Raw genomic sequence first — 6215 nt, 5'->3', positions numbered from 1 at the left:
GCGGATGATTAGAACAATCACTGAAAAAGCTCGTTCTATGATTAACTGTACTAAACTAAATAAAAGTTTTTGGGGTGAAGCTGTTTTGACAGCAACATATTTAATTAACAGGTCCCCAAGTAGAGCTTTAGAAAATATGAGAAAAACACCATTTGAGATGTGGCATAAAAAGAAGCCGTTTTTGAAATATTTAAAGATATTTGGCTCGACAGTGTATGCACTAAATAAAGTGCGAAAGCGAAAATTTGACGAGAAATCGATCAAAACTATACTTGTCGGATATGAGCCAAATGGCTATAAGTTGTGGAATGAGAACTCGAGAAAATTTATGACAGCTAGAGATGTAGTGGTGGATGAAATGAACATGAAATATGTGACTTCAAATGAAAATGACTCTGTGAAAGAACATGATTGTGATTCTCCAATTGAGGAGAATGAAGAGTTGAATTTTCCATTGCAGGAAAATTGTGAATCTACGGATTCGAAGTCTGTTGAAAATCTAAACGAAAATTCCACTTGTCTCGAGAATACTGATCCAGTGGCTGAAACTGGTGATGAAATAAAAGAAAATATAAATCAAGAAGAAATTAGACGCAGTGAGAGAATTAAAGGCAAACCAAAGTTATCATATAGATTTTTAGAAAAGTGTCTGATGAATACTCAAATGTGTTCAAATGATATTCCAAATACATATGAAGAGATTAAAACTCGTGATGACAGAATCTTGTGGGAGGATGCAATTAAAGATGAATTGAATTCTCATTTTGCAAATAATACATGGAGCTTAGTGCAAATGCCTAAGGAGAAAAATATAGTAGATTGCAAATGGGTATTTAGTATAAAACAAGATGAAAATGGTAATTTACTTAAATATAAGGCAAGATTGGTAGCCAGGGGATTCACTCAAGAATTTATGATGGATTATGATGAAACTTATGCACCAGTTGCACGAATTTCTAGTTTTAGATATCTTTTAGCTTTTTCAAATCAATATAATTTACTGATCCATCAGATGGATGTCAAAACAGCTTTTTTAAATGGAACACTGAAAGATGAAATTTATATGAAGATTCCAAAAGGTTTAATCCAGTATGATGGAAATAAAGTATGTAAACTTAATAAAGCCATTTATGGTCTAAAACAAGCTGCCAGATGCTGGTTTGAGATATTTGAAAGTGCATTAAAAAATTTTGGATTTCGGAGCCTAGAAGTAGACTGAAATGGAGTGGGCGGAGTTGATTGATCAGGATAATTTGGCTTCTGACGTCGTTGTTGTTGCTGTTGTGGCTGCTGCTGCGGCTGCTGCTGATAATTTCCTCCCGAAAAGAAAAAGTCTCGGGATCGACTTCAATGTGGCACTTTATTTCAGCACTTGTAAATTAAGACTAACTTAAAACTAACATTGGGAATTAACATTGGGCAGTGGTGAATAGAGCGAGAGGAGAGAAGGAGAGCGCGAGGAGAGAAGGAGAGCGCGAGCAGCGGTGCTTGCGAGCCGTGGAGGAGGCATATACATCTGATCCCAACACGAGGGAGATGGTGGCCGGCCGGTGGAAGCGCTCGTCCGCGAGACGAACACCGTCAAACTTGGCCCTTGCGGCGTCGCTCAGAGCTCGGATGGGTGTCCGGATCCTCAGACTGGGTTCGACCTTCAGGACGACGTTGAGCCGGAAGGTGCTTGTTCGGGACCGGATTGTCACCGAGCAGACCTCGTCGTCTCCCAGCCGTGTGATGGGCAGCCGGAACGCAGCCGCCAACGACCGGTCGATGCTGCTCACCGGCATGCATGGGTCGATCATGGCGCCGGTCTCGAAAGTCTTCAAGCCCGTGTCCAGCACGACGACGGCTGTAGGCAGGATGGGGACAGCCTTCTGCTGCCCCGTTGCCACCGACGGAGACGCGACGGAGACCTTCGGACGCGGGCGATTGTTGGCGACTGGGGCTGGTGGCGGAGTGCCGGAAATCCGGACCGGACGAGGTGCAGCGGGATGGCGCTCTCTGCGCGTCGGAGCTGGTAGCGCTGCCGGGGTCGGAGCGGGGAGGACCTCGTGCATGTGGAGTAGGGTTTGGTGGTCTCCTCCACACTTCTTGCATCCGTCTTGGCTGCGGCAGTCTCCTCCTGAGTGCTGATGGGCGAGGCAGTTCGAGCAGTACTCATTAATAAGTACTGCCCGAAGGCGCTTTTAAGCGCTCAGTTGCTCAGACTCGGCAGCGGTAGGATTTAATACCTCGAGTACGTCTGCTCTCCAACGACTGGGTGGCACGAGGACGAGGAGCCATTATTTTTAGGAAGTGAGTAGTAAGTCTGCCAATAAAAGAAATAAAAAACTTAGTATGAGCCGACTACTATTTGGGCCCGGAATGGGGGAAGTGCCCTAATCCCTAGGAACGGAGGACTCTTTGTCCTCCATCGGTAGAAGGATAACCTTGTGGACCGGGCGTTTTATGGTGCCGCGAGACGTACGGATCTCAACGACTCGAATGCGGTCGTCGGCTCCTGGAAAGGCAGAAACGATTCTGCCGAGCCGCCATTCGTTCGGTGGTAGATTGTCCTCCTTGACAACTACCATATCGTCGGCTTGGAGGTTCCTGGTCGGAAATTGCCATTTGTTACGTTTATGGAGTTCTTTAAGATACTCCTCTTTCCACCGTGCACTAAACTGCTGATGCTGTGCCTTGAGGTGTTGCCATCGATTTATTATGACTTGGCTTCGCCCTTTATCTCGGGTTCCGCCGTGGAAAGCAACGGCCCTCCAATAAGGAAATGGCCTGGTGTGAGGGCCAGCAAATCTGAGGGATCTTCGGACATAGGGGAGAGGGGTCTAGAGTTGAGGCAAGCCTCAATCTTAGCGAGAAGCGTCGCCAGCTCCTCAAATGTGTATTTGCGGGCTGACGTCGATTTCAGGAACAGGGTTTTGAAACTTTTCACCCCTGCTTCCACAAACCCCCCATATGTGGAGCCCCTGGTGGGATGAACCGCCATACGAGTCCCTGATGGCTATATGCATCAGTCACGGACTCTTTGGTAGCTTGGAGAAAGTCCCTGGAAATCAAAGTTGCCGCCCCCACAAAGGTCTTACCATTATCCGAATGGACCCGCTGAGGACAACCGCGCCTTGCGACGAAACGAGCAAAGGCCGCTAGAAATTTCTCGGTTGTTAGATCGGAAGTGGGTTTCAAATGGATAGCCTTCGTGGAAAACACACAAACACACAAACATATCCCTTCGTTATGAGACACGCTCTCCCTGTATAATTTTTTATTTCGAACGGGCCGGCATAGTAGACACCCGTGTAGGTGAACGCCCTCGAGAAGGAGACTCTATTTGTCGGGAAATCGCCCATCAGCTGTGTTTGGAGTCTCTTCTTGTAAATCGTGCAAATCTTACACGGATTGACCACAGCCTTCACCAGATTCTTGATTTTAGGAATCCAATACTTCGATCGGATCAGGCGTACGATCAATTGACTGCCGCCATGAAGAGTAATCTGGTGGGTAAATTGGACGATGAGGCGCGACAGTCTACAGTCATAGGGGAGAATAATCGGATGACGTTCATCATATTGCAGGGTTTTGGAGGCAGTGAGACGGCCGCACGCCCTTAAAAGGCCGTGTTGGTCAATGAACGGGAACAAATTCACCAAAGGACTTGACACTGGAAGAGGCCTTTTCTCGGTCAGATGCTGAAGCTCTTGGCCATATGCTCTGCGCTGCGCAATGGAGGTCAGAGTTCGTTCTGCCTCCCGGATCTCTTCACTTGTAGTGCGTGAATTGGGCAAGAACGAACCTTTGCGGCAGCGTTTAAGGAAGCGTTGAACATAGACCAGAACTCGCAGGGCCTTGTCCAATTTGGAGAAACGTTCGAGAAAGTCGATGGACGGGGCCTTGACAAAATGCACTTTGACCGCGCGCTGCTCTAGCTCTGTCACTGGAAGAGTGTCGCTTTGTGCTGGCCATAGCTCTCGTGGCCCTTGCAGCCACTCTGGTCCGTGCCACCAGAGATGGTTTTCGGCCAATTCATGTAGGGATACGCCTCGACTGGCTAGATCGGCGGAGTTTTGTTCTGAGCGAACGTGTGCCCAACAGTCGACTGGCGTCGCCTGCGTGATCTTGGCAACTCTGTTGGCCACAAATGTGGTCCAGTTGCACGCAGGCTTTCGTAGCCAGGCTAAGACGATTGTGGAATCTGTCCAGCAGCGGATATCTGAATTGGCGGAGGCATGTGCGGAAGGATTGCTGTCACCATTTCGGTTAACAGCACGGCACCACAGAGCTCTAGCCGAGGAAGGGAGACGGTTTTTACCGGGGCCACTCGTGTTTTGGCTGTAAGCAGGCGAGTCAGGATCTTTTGCCCCATCTCGACGCGGATGTATATAGCCGCTCCATAGGCTCTCTGAGACGCGTCACAGAAACCGTGGTGCTCTATGATTACCTCAGGCTGGTACCAGATCCATCTCGGAACGCGGATCTGGTTGAGGTCGGAATATTCGTCTAAAAACGATTGCCACCGCTGACTCATTTCAGTGGGAAGCTTATCGTCCCAGCCTAAGTTCTGCAACCAAATCTCCTGCATGAACATTTTTGACCGGATTATGAACAGCGCGAGCCACCCGGCAGGATCGAACAACCTAGCGATTTGGGACAAAACTTCTCGCTTTGTATAGGAGGGTTCCGCAACAATTTCGGGGGGAACGAAATAGAATTCGTCGGACTTTGCCCGCCACCGAATACCGAGCGTCTTGGCCGTGCTTTCGGCATCGATGTCGAGGAACTCGCTATGAAGGAGGTGTTCGGCCGGGACGTCTTTAAGGACGCTTTTGTTGTTCGAGGTCCACTTTCTTAGCGGAAACCCGGAGGCACTTAGGGCTGCTTGCAACTCTCGAATCGAACTTTGGGCTTCGTTTACGGAATTCGCCCCTGCCAGAACGTCGTCGACGTACATGTGCTGCTGGATGATAGGGCTGGCATTTGGAAATGGCACTTGGATATCCTCTGCCAGCTGTTGCAAGACTCGAATGGCGAGGAAGGGGGCGCAGTTGACCCCGAAGGTAACTGTTTTTAGTTCAAAGTCTCGGATATCTCCTTCCTTGTTTCGGAACAGAATTCTTTGAAACGGGGTATGCTTTGGATCGACCCAGATCTGACGATACATTTTCGTAATGTCTGCACTGAAGACGTATTGAAAATAACGCCATTTCAGGACCTGGATCGTTAGATCGGATTGTAGGACTGGACCAGCATGAAGGATATCATTTAAGCTGGTCCCATTTGCCGACGGACTTGAAGCGTTGAATACAACGCGAAGCTTTGTAGTGGTGCTTTCGGGCTTAACTACCGCGTGATGAGGAAGATGATACGAGGGAGAATTGTGAGTCGGCGGAACTTCTTTCATATGACCCAGATCCAGGTACTCCTGAATCACGCTGTCATATTGCTCTTTTAAGGGAAAGTCTCTTTTTAAACGATTTTCGTTTCTAAGAAACTGAGCTAACGCAATGGACCTTGAATATCCTAAATCGGATCCGGTATTCTCGGGGTCCCGGAACGGGAGCGTCACCACGTACCTCCCGCTTGCGTCTTTTGTTGTTGTTTGGAGGAAGTTCCTTTCACAATAGGAGTCCGACTCTTTTACCATCTTTACTGGTAGATCCTCCACCTCCCAGAACTTGCTGAGAAGCGTGTCGAGCGAATCAGGGTCGCCTATTTGGTGCACCTGGGTCGTGAAGGATGCGACCCGTTTCGGCTTACCCTTGGAAATCGGCCCCGTTAGCACCCACCCGAAAATAGTTTCTTGGCCCAGGAGCGAGCCGCAAATATTTTGTCGGGTGCCATCCATTATTATGGATGGTAGAATGTCAGCCCCGATCAGTACGTCAATTTGAGAGCTCTCAAAAAAGGTAGGATCTGCCCAGCGGAGTGCGGGCAGGTCCTTCAAAGAATTCCGAGGGATCGGATAGGAGGGCAGTTTGCTTGAGAGCTCCGGAAGGACGTACGCTTCAGTGTCTAACTGTAGACCTGGCTTAGTAGGAGAGCGAATCCCGAAGTGACACAGCTTCGAGGATTTCGCGGAGACCGAATGATTTAGCCCGGAGACTTGGGTCTGGGTGTTGCGGAATGGCAACTTGATGAGGTTGAACAGGCGTTCTGAAATGAACGTCGCCTCGGATCCCGAGTCGATTAAGGCTCGGGCTCGGTAGTTCGTCCCCAAATGGCAC

Source organism: Drosophila teissieri, unplaced genomic scaffold (assembly GCF_016746235.2).
Source record: "Drosophila teissieri strain GT53w unplaced genomic scaffold, Prin_Dtei_1.1 Segkk7_quiver_pilon_scaf, whole genome shotgun sequence".
Lineage (NCBI taxonomy): Eukaryota > Metazoa > Arthropoda > Insecta > Diptera > Drosophilidae > Drosophila > Drosophila teissieri.
This window is presented reverse-complemented; position numbering follows the sequence as displayed.